The 14,375-nt window shown below is 38.8% G+C and overlaps 1 protein-coding gene and 1 long non-coding RNA gene across 3 annotated transcripts in view; both read right to left on the bottom strand.

Moving 5' to 3' along the window:
* Positions 1 to 2,609, bottom strand: LOC148969350 (uncharacterized). Its single transcript, XR_016149963.1, has 2 exons — positions 2,470 to 2,609; positions 1 to 422 (listed from the first exon to the last, which is right to left on the bottom strand). It is a non-coding gene; the product is annotated as an uncharacterized LOC148969350 (long non-coding RNA).
* Positions 2,610 to 13,723: 11,114 nt separating this feature from the next.
* LOC120487491 (NACHT, LRR and PYD domains-containing protein 3) overlaps positions 13,724 to 14,375 on the bottom strand; it is a 54,406-nt gene continuing 53,754 nt past the window's right edge. For both annotated transcript variants that reach the window (XM_089126869.1, XM_089126868.1), the window contains one exon: positions 13,724 to 14,375. This exon is cut by the window's right edge and continues 1,033 nt beyond it. The gene's annotated coding sequence lies outside the window, so the exon portion shown is untranslated.

Raw genomic sequence — 14,375 nt, 5'->3', positions numbered from 1 at the left:
TTCACGAATCCTCCAGACTTTGTTTGTAATGTCTGAAAACATCTGTGAAATATTTAAAGCAAGTTTATGTGTGAATCCCCCACTCATACAGCACAGTAGTATTTCCCTCAGGACACAGTCGTACGACCACAGTCCACCGTGAACGGCTCAAACAGTTCATCTGAACACCAGTAGTGTGTGTGTGAAACTGGATTCAGCCCTAGCACTGATCTGATCAAGTGCTTCAGTGTGTACTTCAGCTTTGCAGTGTCAGTGTGAACGGATGAAATGAAACGAGCTCTTGCCAGTAGAAGTTCCAGTCGTCGCTGTCCGTCACCTGGATCCATCCTCTCTTCTCAAAGTTATTGATCAGCACCGATTTCTCCATGTCCGTCACCCACTTCACCTTCCCAGCCATCACACACACACACACACACACACTCCTGAGAAACACACACCACCTCCGTCAGCTCTAAACACTCATAGCAGCTCAATCACTGTCAGATTATTAATGGGGTTCGGCTGAACAAATATAATAAAACAGAAATAATACTTTGGTAACACTTTACAATAAGATCTCGTTAGAAAACATCACTTTTAATAAGTTTAAAACACAACTGTTCAATAATGGTCCATTAAATAATGTTAACAGAAGCAACTGTTGATTTAATAATGTATTAACAAATGACATAAATAACATAAAGATGAACAGATGTACTGCTCATTGTTAGTTCATGTTAACTAATGAAAACTCACTTTAGTTTTACCAATATCATAAATACTTTGATTAGATATTTCCATAATTACACTTAGTTTGTCATTAAAACACACACTCATGTGTCACATTATCATTCAGTGATGTGTTTGCTAATCTATCAGATGTTCATGTGTGTTTAGAGGAAGATTTCTGTGTCGAAGTGCTAAAACTATGGCTGTGAATCTTTGGGTAGACAGTGAATCGATTCGATTCACGATTCATAGGTTTTCGATTCGATTCAGGAACGATTTGTGCAAATTCAGAACGATTCGATGCGATTCACATCCAAATTCGATGCGATTCGATTAATTCGATTCGATTCTTAATTTTTTATATGCATTATAGTATTATTTCAATGCTTCACCCATCTTTGTCTGGGTTTGAATTAGCCTACACAGCGGCCTTCGGGGGTCAGATAGTGGGGATTTTGTCCATTGTTAATGTTAGTTCATGTTTGTTTTTATTTTAATGAATATGAAGAGTTCGGATGCAAAAGCCTCTAAATGCCATTTGAAATTTTCTTCTTTAATGATGATTTTTATTAAACTTGTATATTTAAGTTCAGTAATTTCACTTAAATGGCAATGATAATTACCTATTAAGTGTTATTTAAGTGAAATTACTGAACTTAAATATACAAGTTTGATAAAAATCATCATTAAAGAAGAAAATTTCAAAAGGCATTTAGAGGCTTTTGCATCTGAACTCTTCATATATTATTATAAAAAAAAATTCAATGGCCTACAAATTAGCATTTACAAGTAGCAAATATTTTGAAAAAGGCTTTTAAAGTATTGCATTAAATGACTACATGCACAAATTAATGGAGACGTTTTCATTAGTTTCATTTTGCGTCCTCTCAGTGCACTCGTTATCATCTTTTCACTGGATTTTGCTCGCGCTCGGTCCCATAGCTCTCATGCTTTCATAACGTTAACTACAGATTTTTGAGCAGTCCATGTTTGAGCTCTCCAGCTGAGCTCTCTGTCGAGAAAGCAATAGTTTTGAGGCAAACCGCTCAAGCCATTGATAAAGCTGCCATGCCATTGCGTGGGCAATATGAAATAAAACGCTTTCATTCATTTTTTTGCGCAAGGTGGTCTCTCGCTCGCTTTCCCTCTCTGCCGAGTGCGTGCAGCCGTGTGTGAACGCGCGATACGCGGTTTGGAGCACAACCTCTGTCTCGTATGCACGCTCGCTCTAGATTCCGGGAGATTTTAACTAATTTGCGGTAGGCTAATACAAGCTGATCACGACATGAGTAGCTCAACAGGTAGAATAGGCTAAACTCATCTTTCAGGCATTTGACCAACCGGGCTTAAGCGTGAGAAATCAGGGGTGTGTGAGCGCCTGAAACCAATCAAATGCGGATGTCGTATGACGGCCAATGCGTGAGGCAGCTTGTACCAGGAACACTTTGAGGTTGTGTTTATATATTTTAAACCACTGACTCGCTATAAAATCGTGATTAATTAGATTCTTAGCCTTTTAAATCGATTATTCACGTAAATAACGATTCACGATTCAAAATACATGTTTCAGGATCGATGCATATGCATCGCCAGGATTTATAATCGATGCATCGAGAAAACGAGTGAATCGTTACACCCCTAGCTAAAACAGATTCTTATTGAACACAGATGATATAAACTACAGGCGCTGCTCGTGCGTCTCATTATAAACTGACAGACTACAGATCATATAATCAATAAAACACGGAGGACTGAACTCACAATCACAGCTGTCAGTCCGTGCAGCGATCAGTTCATGCTGGATGTTGCTGGAGAAATGAGCTTTCCTTCAGAAGAGGAGCATCACAACAGCAGCAGCGGCTCATCCATCACAACGGCTCGTCACTTCCGCCTGGATCACGTCATTTCCGCAACGACGCGCCTTCTTCTTCTTCTTCTTCTTCTTTGGAGTTTATCGGCAGCTTGCATCCATAAATGTTGCACTACCGCCATCTTCCGGATTTTTTTCCTATCATGTCCAGTTACATCATATTCTTTTCATCATACCTATTCTTGATAAATATAAAAAAATACTTCTTCTTCTTTGTTCATTCTCCCCATTTTCCAGTATTTCCTTCATTCCTATCCCTATTGTTCCAACTATTCCTAACTCTTCCATCATACTTTTCCTCTGCTCTTCATATTGTCTGCACCTCAAAAACACATGCTCTATAGTTTCAGTAACCTGACCACAACCACAAAATCCAGTTGGGTGCTTCCCTATAATGTGTAGTGTTCCATTCAAATTACTGTGACCTATCCTTAATCTGGTCATAACTATTTCTTCTTTTCTATTCCCTCCCTTATTCTTCACCGCCCCAACTTTACTTTGTATAGCATATAAATGTCAAGTCAAGTCAAGTCACATTTATTTATATAGCGCTTTTCACAATACAGATTGTATCAAAGCAGCTTCACAGTGATAACATGTAAGTAGCACAACACAGATCAACAACATTGCTAAACACTAAATAACCCCAACTGAGCAAGCTCAAAGCAAGCCAAAAGCAAGGCGACAGTGGCAAGGAACCAAACTCCATCAGATTGGATGGAGAAAAAACCTTGGGAGAACCCAGGCTCAGTCGGGGGCCAGTTCTCCTCTGGCTTACATTCATATTGTTTAAATATAAATATTAAATATAAATATTGTTTATGAATCAAACGGCGCCATAACATATCGCAGGCGTTGAGTCGTCTCATCACAGGCGTTGAGTCGTCTCATCACAGGCGTTGGGGCATCCGAAATCCCCGTGAGAGGCTGGACACAAAACTGAACCTGACGAACGCCATTTTTCTCGGGACAAGCGTCCCGAGATAACAGCAGAAAGGCAGATGGGAAATAATTAGCATAGCTGATGTTCATAATAATTTCCGTTATAACTCACAAACTCTCCGTAACCCGAACTCTCCGCAACCCAACCATACGCGCCGACCCGTTTGTCTAAGAGGCTGTCGAGCCCCACTGGTGCGTTAAGCAGTTTCAGTGGCAAACGGTTCCGTATGGCGTAACAGAGGACTAGAAGGTAAGCATTATGTGAATGCTTCACTAAAGAGAAGCGTCTTTAATCTAGTTTTAAACTGTGTCAGCGAGTCAGAGCCTCGGGCCGTATCGGGAAGGCCATTCCAGAGTTTTGGAGCTAAATGCGAGAACGCCCTCCCTCCTTTACTGGACTTAGATATCCTAGGAATGACCAGAAGCCTTGAATTTAGTGATCTTAAGGAACGCGGTGGATTGTAGGGCGAAAGAAGGTCCGTTAAGTACATAGGTGCTAAACCATTTAGGGCTTTATAGGTCAGTAGTAGTATTTTGTAGTTGATGCGGAACTTAATAGGTAACCAGTGTAGAGATGATAAAATCGGTGTTATATGATCATATTTTCTTGACCTAGTAAGAACTCTAGCAGCTGCATTTTGTACTAACTGTAGCTTGTTTATTGAGGATGCAGGACAACCGGCTAATAAAGCATTACAGTAATCTAGTCTCGAGGTCATGAATGCGTGAACTAATTTTTCTGCATCAGAAACAGATAGCATGTTACGTAGCTTAGCAATGTTTCTAAGGTGGAAAAAGGCTGTTCTTGTAACATATGAAATATGATTTTCGAACGACAAGTTGCGGTCTAGTATAACACCCAGGTCTTTTACTGTTGTGGATAAAGTAACAGGACATCCGTCTATATTAAAGTTGTATTGTGAGAGGTTTTGTGAGTAGTTTTTTGGACCAATAAGTAATACCTCCGTTTTATCTGAATTTAATAGCAGGAAATTACGCGTCATCCAGCATTTTATATCTTTGAGACACTCTGTCATTTTAGATGAGTTAGTGTTTTCATCTGGTCGTGATGAAATATATAATTGAGTGTCGTCAGCGTAACAGTGGAAATTAATTCCATGTTTTCTTATAATATTACCAAGTGGCAGCATATATATTGAGAATAGCAGAGGGCCTAAAACTGATCCTTGCGGTACTCCATAGTCTACTGACGTTATCTTTGATTTTTTCCCATTTAAACAGACAAAATGAGAACGGTCCGATAAGTACGATCTAAACCAGCTTAATGCCTGTCCCTGGACACCAGTGTAGTTTTGTAGTCGATCCAAGAGTATTATATGATCTATAGTGTCGAACGCAGCGCTAAGATCAAGTAGGACTAGTATTGAGATACAGCCTTGGTCAGAAGCTAAAAGTAAATCATTTGTAATTTTAACTAGCGCAGTTTCTGTACTATGATGCGGTCTGAATCCTGACTGGAATTTTTCATAGATATCATTTTCTTGCAAAAAAGAGCACAATTGAGCGGACACTACTTTTTCAAGTATTTTGGACATAAATGGAAGATTTGAAATGGGTCTGTAATTTGCCAAGTTATTTGGATCTAATTGCGGTTTCTTAATGAGCGGTTTTATTACTGCCAGCTTGTATATTTTTGGGACATGACCTAAAGATAAAGACGAGTTAATAATATTGAGGAGAGGCTCTTCCACTGCAGGTAATAGTTCTTTCAGTAGTTTAGTGGGTATTGGATCTAATAAACAAGTTGTTGGTTTAGATGCAATGATAAGTTTATTTAGCTCCTCCTGTCCTATCGTTGTAAAGCGGTTTAGTTGTTCTAGAGGGGCCATAATTGAAGCTGAATCATAAGACACCATAGAGGATTGTACATTTATAATTGTGTTTCGGATGCTTTCTATTTTCGCATTGAAGTAATTCATAAAATCATTACTACTAAACTGTAAAGGTATATTTTGCTCTGGTGATGTCTGTTTATTTGTTAGCCTAGCCACGGTGTTAAATAAAAACCTTGGATTATTTTGGTTATTTTCGATTAGTTTGTGGAGATGCTCAGCCCTGGCTGTTTTTAGGGCCTTTTTATAACGTGACATACTGTCTTTCCACGCGATTCTAAAGACCTCTAAATTAGTTTGTTTCCATTTACGCTCTAAGTTGCAAGTTTCTCTCTTGATAGCATGCGTAGCACTGTTGTACCACGGTGCTTTAATTTTCTCTCGAACCTTTTTTAATTTAATTGGCGCAACAATATCTAATGTACTAGTAAGAATGGTGCTTAAACTGCTAGTCATTTCCTCTAATTCATCTGTTTGTTTGAGTTCACTTAGCAGCTTAGATAGATCAGGTAAGCTATTTGAGAATCCATCTATAGTGGTTGGAAGGATTGTTCTGCCTGGTCTATAACGTGGCGCAACATGACATATTTCAGCAGTACGTATTATGCAAGTCACCATGTAATGATCAGTGACATCATCGCTTTGCGGTATAATATCTATATCAGTTGGATCGCTTCCATATGATATAATTAAATCTAGTGTATGATTTAGACGATGAGTGGGACCACTGACGTTTTGTTTGACCCCAAAGGAGTTTAATAAATCTGTAAACGCAGCCCCTAAAGCATCATTTGTATTATCTACGTGTATGTTAAAATCTCCAGCAATTATTGCTTTATCGACATTTACCAATAGATCCGAGAGAAAGTCTGCGAACTCTTTTAGGAATTCAGCATATGGCCCTGGAGGTCTATATACAGTAGCCAGGGCTAGAGATAATATAGATTTCCTTCTTACATCTAAGAGCGTAACATTTAGCACAAGTACTTCAAATGAATTAAACCTGTGACCTGTTTTCTGAGTAATATTAAAAATATCTTTATAGATTGTTGCAACACCGCCGCCACGACCGATCAGACGAGGCTCATGTTTATAACAGTATCCTGGCGGAGTAGATTCGTTTAGACCGAAATACTCATTTGGTTTAAGCCAGGTTTCAGTAAGGCACAGAACATCGAAGTCATTGTCTGTGACCATTTCATTTACGATAACCGCCTTAGGTGTGAGCGATCTAATGTTTAGGAGACCTAGCTTTAGAAATTGTTTTTGTTGACTGATATTTAGATTTTCTGGTTTAATTACAATAAGATTTTTGCTAGATCCTACACTAGATTTATTGTTTGGCTTCACTAAACGAGGAATAGACACAGTTTCTATATAATGTTCCACACTATGCTTATTAGTTAAGTTTGGACCGCAAAGGCTGTAATTTGGACTTTGACTCATTAGTCATCTGGTGCGTAATGTCTTGGAAATGTTGTCCGATAGCACAGCCGCTCCGATTCGGCTGGGATGGAGACCATCTGTGCTGTACAGTCTCGGTCTTTCCCAAAACAGATGCCAGTTATTTACAAAGTGCAGCCCCTGTTCATTACACAATGACATTAACCATTCATTTAATGCAAAAAGTCTACTGAACCTTTCCTGTCCTTGTCTGTACGTGGGAAGCGGTCCAGACACGATGATCGCTGCTTTAGGCGCTGTGCTGCGTACCGTCTCGATCAGGCTCCTGTAGTCCTTCTTCAGAACCTCCGTCTGCCGCAGCCTGATGTCGTTCGCTCCCGCGTGCAGCACAACAGCTCCGACGCGCTCGTCCCCGTTCAGGATCTCGGGAACCTGTGCAGCAACATCAAGAACACGAGCACCAGGAAAGCAGTGAGTGCGCACTTTACCTTTATCCGAATTAGCGCGGACATGGCGGACTATGGATGTGCCGATGATCACGGCGTCATCGCGTTCCGGCTCGCGAAGAGGGGAGAAGCGGTTCCGGGTGGAGATCTCGAAGACCGGGAGGGGCGGAGAGGCAGCTCTGGCTCGAGTCTTCCGCTGTGTGATCCATGGTCCATGTTGTTTCGGTGCCGGAGTGAATGAAGCCTTAGATGATCGCATCTTCCTCGGCAGAGTAACGTACGGCGTAGATGAACTCGGAGTCAAAGAGTGATTTGATTTGTTAGCGTCGGCGCGTGATGCTTCAAGCGTTGAGCGCCGATCCAGCAGCTCGGCTTGCTTCACCAGCAGACCGCGGATCTGTTTCTCGACGTATTCCAGCTCCTGCTTCACCGTGAAGAGCTCGAATGTGTCTTCATCTGCACTCAAAGGTAATGTTAGACACGCATCTGATATGTTCGCCATTATAACGGATGATCAGTAAATTAGTAGTGATACTACAACTATCACTACTAATTTAGGATTGAAATGTCGGAAATAACCAGGATTCAGTGAAACGGGTGTAAAATGAGACGATCAAATAGGCGAGAGGGCACGCGTGGAATGCTAGCGGGCTAAAGGCTAGTAGCCAGGATTTAGGGAGGTTGGATATAAGTAGCGATATCAAAGCAATCCAATTGTTTTTTATAAGGAATACTATCGAGGATAAGTTCACATAATATAAAAATAGAAAGTGCTTGTTTATAAATAAGTGGTAAAGAAGAAAATCAAGGATTTGTGAAGAAATTCTCCGGAGCTACAAACACAAACAACCGATCGCTCGCGCACGCGCAGAAAAAAATGTCTCCCTTTAATTTCCATATCCCACTGATGTTGCCATTCTCCAATGGCTTCCTTCCATATTATACTCTTTCCTTCAGATTTTGATAACTTAATATTTTCTTCAATATTCTCTCTTTTCACAGCTTGTTTGGCTAACTTATCCACTCTCTCATTCCCCGCAATGCCAATATGAGCAGGAATCCAAATCAATTGAATCTCACATCCTTTTTCCCTTATTCTTGCGTAGATTATCAGTATTGAATACAGTAGATCCTGATGACTATTAGATATTCCAACCATGAGACTGTATAAGGCTGACACTGAATCACTTCCAATTAAAGCTTTTTTAATTTTGTTTTCCTCAATCCATTCTAGCGCCATCTTAATAGCATATAATTCAACTGCATACACACTCAAATCATTTGTGGTTCGTCTGGCTATCTCACCTCTTTGATTAAAAATGTAAACTGCAGATCCAGTCTTTCCTGTTTCTGGGTCCTTTGATCCGTCTGTATAAATCTGAATATACTCTTTGTATTTAATATCTATATGTCTATAAAATTCCGCTACCAGATCTGTACTATTACTTACTATTTTAACTTGAAGTAGTTTAAAATCAACTTCCATGGTTTCTAGCTTCCATATCGGTGTATCAGGCCATATTACAGTTGGGCAGAATTCCTTTTCATACACTCCCAATTCTCTAGCCGTCTCATCTCCAATCCACCCAAAACTGAACTTTTGTGCTCTCTCTCTTTCCCAGTTATCTTGTACTATTATTTTAGCTGGATGGTTATCTCCATGCCCTTTTAGATTTACCCAATAATTTACAAGTAATTGTTTACGTCGGATGTTCAATGGCATTTCTCCCGCTTCCACCTGTAGAGCACATACTGGTGATGTTTTAACTGCCCCTAGACATAATCTTAATGCTTTAGCCTGTATTACATCAAGCCTCCTAAGTATAGATTTGGCTGCTGATCCATATGCCACACTTCCATAATCCATCCTTGATCTCATTAAACTTACATATATATATTTCAGTGATTTATAATCTGCTCCCCATTCTAGTCCTGTTAAACATCTCATTAAATTTATTACTTTTTTACATTTATCTTCTACATTTCTGACATGTTCTACCCATGTTAACCTTGTGTCGAAGTATACTCCTAAAAAACGGAATGCTTTAACTCTCTCTAGGTTACTTCCATATAGTTTTATACTAGTATTTTCCTTGATTTTCTTCCCTGTAAAAAACATTACTTTAGTCTTCTCTATAGAGAATTTGACACCCCACTTTATTCCCCACTCCTCAACCTGCTGAATCCCTTCTTGAATTTTTTTAACTACATATTCTATATTTCTTCCTTTTTTCCAAATTGCCCCATCATCTGCAAAAAGTGATCTTCCCATACCTAATGGTATATTGTCATATACATCATTAATCATTACTGAAAATAATGTGGGACTTACAACACTCCCCTGAGGAGTTCCGTTTTCAATAACATGTTCACTTGATAGGTCTGCTCCTACTTTAACCTGTATTGTTCTTCCTTCCAGAAAATCCTTTATCCAGTTAAGAAAATTTCCTCTAATTCCCATATTATACAATTTAATCATTAGTCCCTCTCTCCATAGCATATCATATGCCTTTTCTACATCGAAAAATACTGCCACTACTGTCTCTTTATTTACTTGTGCTTTTCTTATATTATCTTCCAAGCACAATACTGCATCCATAGTATTCCTACCTCTTCTAAACCCACTTTGACACTCAACTACCATGCCTCTTTTCTCCATAAAATACATTAACCTTTCATTTATCATTCTTTCCATTAATTTACAGACATGAGACGTCAAAGCAATAGGTCTATAACTTGTAGGTTTACTAGCTTCTTTCCCAGGTTTCCTTATCGGCACAACAATTGCCTCCTTCCAGCTCTTTGGTACTTTCCCTTCCTCCCACACTTTATTATATAGCATCAATAACTTATTCTTCCCCTCCTCACTTAACTGTTTCAACATGCTATAACATACATCATCTTTCCCTGGCGCAGTCTTCCCAGTTTTGGCCATTGCTCTCTTTAATTCTCCCATGTTAAAAAGTACATTTTGTTCATCCTCTACTTTTCCCATCTTCCTTAATATCTCTACATTTTCAGATTTTGTCTTCTCTCTGCCTCTCTTCCCTTCTTCAGATAGATTATTAGAGCTATGCACATTGACAAATGTATTTGCTAACATTTCAGCCTTTTCCTTATTTGTCACTGCAATTTCATTTCCACTACTCAAAACTGGGTAACTCCATTCTCTCCTTTCACCACCCATCTTTTTAATCATTGTCCACACCTCTCCAATCTGAGTTGTATTCCCGATTGAACTACAAAAGTTCCTCCAATATGTTCTTTTTGCCTGTCTAATTGTTTTCCTTACTATTGCCTGAGCATATTTATATTGAATCATGTGCCTGAAATTATGAGTTCTTTTCATTATTTTAAATGCTTTGTTCCTATTTCTGACTGCTTCTTTACATTCCTCATCCCACCATGGTATAATTTTCCTCATTACCTTACCTTTACTTTTTGGAATAGACTCCATTGCCGCTGCTATTATACCTTTCTTTATTTTATCTTCCATTGTCTCTATATCATCACTAGACTCAATCTGGCTCAAACTTCTATCACTTTCTCTTTGAAAATGTTCCCAATTAGCCTTCTCAAATATCCATCTTCCTCCTCTTTCCTCTACACTTTGAGGTAATGAAATATTAATTTTACATAATACTGGGTAGTGATCACTTCCTATTGTCCCATCCTTATAAACACTCCAATTACATATCGCTGCCATACTGCTAGACACCAGTGTAAGGTCAAGTACAGATTCCTTCCCCGTACTAACCTCTATCCTTGTTTTACTTCCATCATTTAAACATACTAGGTTTTCCTCATCCAATAACTCTTCAATTACTTGTCCATTACTATCCATCTTCTCACTACCCCACAATGAATTATGCGCATTGAAGTCCCCACACCATACAATATTATTATTGTCTTTCCCCTCTATTTCCTCAAGTTTATTTATATCCAATTTCCTACACGGATTGTAATAATTTATAACTACAATTTTTTTCCTTTCACTCCATATTTCTACCACTACATATTCTTGTTCCTTTCCTATACCCAACACCCTATACGAAATCCCTTGTCTTATAAATGTAACACATCCCCCTCCACCACCATTTTCCCTATCTTGTCTAACTGATGCGTATCCATATATTATAAAGTCCAAATTGGGTTTTAACCAGGATTCCTGAATGCATATAACGTCTGGCTTTTCTCTTCTATTCCGTATAAATTGTTTGAAGTCCTGCCCATTTGCAATCAAGCTTCTTGCATTCCATTGAAGGATTAGCATTACAAAAATTACTACCCTATACATGTTGTCTCTTGACTCGATTGTACACTGAGTTCATCCCTCACTTCTTCCCACTTTAATCCTGCCATCTCTAAGTGGTGAATTGCTGCTTTAACAATAATCTGGATTCTTTCAGTTTTAGACCTGACTTCAGCCGTAGCATTTATCACCCCTGCTATAAATGTCACTATTTTCTTCTTCTCCTCCCATTTTTCCTTTTTTCCTTGATGATCTTCCCTGTTCAACCTTTTTGTACTTTCTTCACTCTGTTTCTTCTTTTCCTGCTCTGTTCTCTTAACAGCCTCAACATAAGAGATGTTTTCTTTTAATTTGATCTGTTGTACTTTGACTTCCTTTTTCATCACTTCACATCCCCAAAATGCCACACTATGATTCCCTCCACAGTTACAGCATTTTGGCCTTACTTCCGCTCCACACTTTCCATATTCATGATCACCACTACACCTAGCACACCTCCTCTTTCCTTTACATACCTTAGCCATATGTCCAAATTCCTGGCAATTATAACATCTCATTGGTTTGGGTACATACTCTCTTATACTGTATCTCATAAATCCATAATATACCTCTTTTGGTACCTCCTTTGTTTCAAACTCAACCAACACAGATTCTGTTTCTACTTTCTCCACCCCCCTTGTCATTCTTACTGCACTTTTAACGGACCTGTTCTTCATTCTTAAGTTCTCCACCAACTCTTTCATATTTATAGTAAGTGGAATTCCATACATCACTCCCTTACTTCCGGCATTTATTTTCTCCCCCACTCTTACTACTTTTACTACTTTTGTTTTTCCAATACAACTCATCTTCTTTGCTTTTTCCATCTGCACTTCATTGTTACATCCTACTAGAAGATTTCCATCTCCCAAAATTCTGGCATACTTCACTTCTCCTACCTTTTCTCTTATTATTTTAGTTAACTTAAGTGGATCCATTTTTTTAACTCCTCCTTCTCCCTCAAATCGTACCACTACATTAAACAATCTTACTGCAGATTCCTTCCCTACATCTTCTTCACTTTCCGTCCCATTTGAACTAGCACTACCTTTTTTTTTCTTTCTTTTACGGCTAGTATCCTTCTTATCCTTATGCATTCTCCCTACTTCCTCCCAATCACTTTCCCTCCTCTCATCACTACCATTTCCCTCTACCTCACTGTAATCCATACCATCCACCTGTCTCCCTGCCATGTCTATCCAGATTATTAGTTTAATGAGCAACCAGAAGCTGTGAGGCAGCACCGCTACCGGACCTATACAGGCCGTCGGCCGATGCCGCCCCCCACCACCTCTTAGTCAACTCACCAACCAACAAACTCGCACTTCGTTCTCCTCTTAGCGCAAATTTCAGAGAGATCACAGTAATCGTTTTCCAGATCGCGCTCCCCTCTCTGTCCCGGCCTCTCGTGAACTCCTCAACAACAGACGCTCACGCATGCGCCCCCCCTTCCTCCTGCGATGAGAAAAACGCCGCTGACGCGCCTTCTTCTTCTTCTAATGGAGTTTTATGGCGGTTGGCAAGCCAATTTTCGGTGCATTACCGCCACCAGCTGGACTGGAGTGTGAAGCACTAATAAACATTTTAGGCTAGTGACGAATGGTCAAAAAGTGCTTTAGTTTTTCAGAGACCCCTACCGGAAGTAGAACTAAACGCAACAATGTTTTTCCTCATCCCTAAGGTCTCCCATATATGAAATGGATACTTGGCTAATAATATTTTGATGCTAAGATTTTTAAATTAACAGATATTTTTATACACCCTAAAACAAAAAAGGACTAAAATATATCCTGTCCATATGGGAGTTAAGATATAAAACTAGTGCAGATCAATCACACAAACTCTGAGAGCTTTAAAACTTGACATGTTTGTAGTCAGGAAGTTGCTTTAACTACTAGAAAACACTGGATGTGAAAATCTTGATGTATGGAATAAATAGAGACAAGTAAACACCTACAATAAGCAGACTACTAATACTACTACTAATAATACATAAAATATTAATAACAGTGGTTTAACAAAAGTAAACATCGTAAAAGAAAAGCTAATGGTAAATGTTGAATATAAGCACAATAAGACTTTTATTCTCAATAATGTTTTCCTCACTTTTGTATTTTCACACACAGAGATCGTAACACAATATTGTTGAAATTACACCTTAACAATTGAAGATTGAAGAAATGTGAAACTGTGTGAAAGAAGCAACAGATTTATAAGATAAAACTCTTTTAATTCACTTCACATTTATTTGTACAGCGCTTTTCACAATACACATCATTTCAAAGCAGAAAACACACATTATAATCTAGAGATCTGTTATCAGAGGAAACTGTCTAAGTTACACACTTCAGAAACACACACACACACACACACACACACACACACACACACACACACACAAATCACAGTTAGTGGAAAATGTGTTCATTTAAACAATAATCATTAAATACAATGATCTCATAGAATTAATCAATACTTGTTTATTAACTAATGCTTATGACATTCAGAAGAGTGTGTGTGTGTGTGTGTGTGTGTGTGTGTGTGTGTGTGTGTGTGTGTGTGTGTGTGTGTGTGTGTGTGTGTGGTGATCTAAACTAGAACAGGAGTGTATAGATACACACAACAATAATCAGAAACAGGGAATAAAGATCAAGAGAAACTCAAATATGAAGAAAAACTGCAAAACTAAACATAACCCTGACAACAACAACAATAATAACATGATAAATGCTGTAAATCAAGTGAGAACTACACACACACACACACACACACACACACACACACTTGACTTTAATTGTTGCTTGTAACTTTCGCATCTCTGTGTTTTGAGATCATCTTTCAGAGTGTTTTATTTCTTGAAT

The sequence above is a fragment of the Pimephales promelas genome, chromosome 24, assembly GCF_988280905.1.
Source record: "Pimephales promelas chromosome 24, fPimPro1.hap1.1, whole genome shotgun sequence".
Lineage (NCBI taxonomy): Eukaryota > Metazoa > Chordata > Actinopteri > Cypriniformes > Leuciscidae > Pimephales > Pimephales promelas.
Note: the sequence above shows the minus strand (reverse complement) of the source record. Positions and strands in the feature narration are given on the sequence as shown.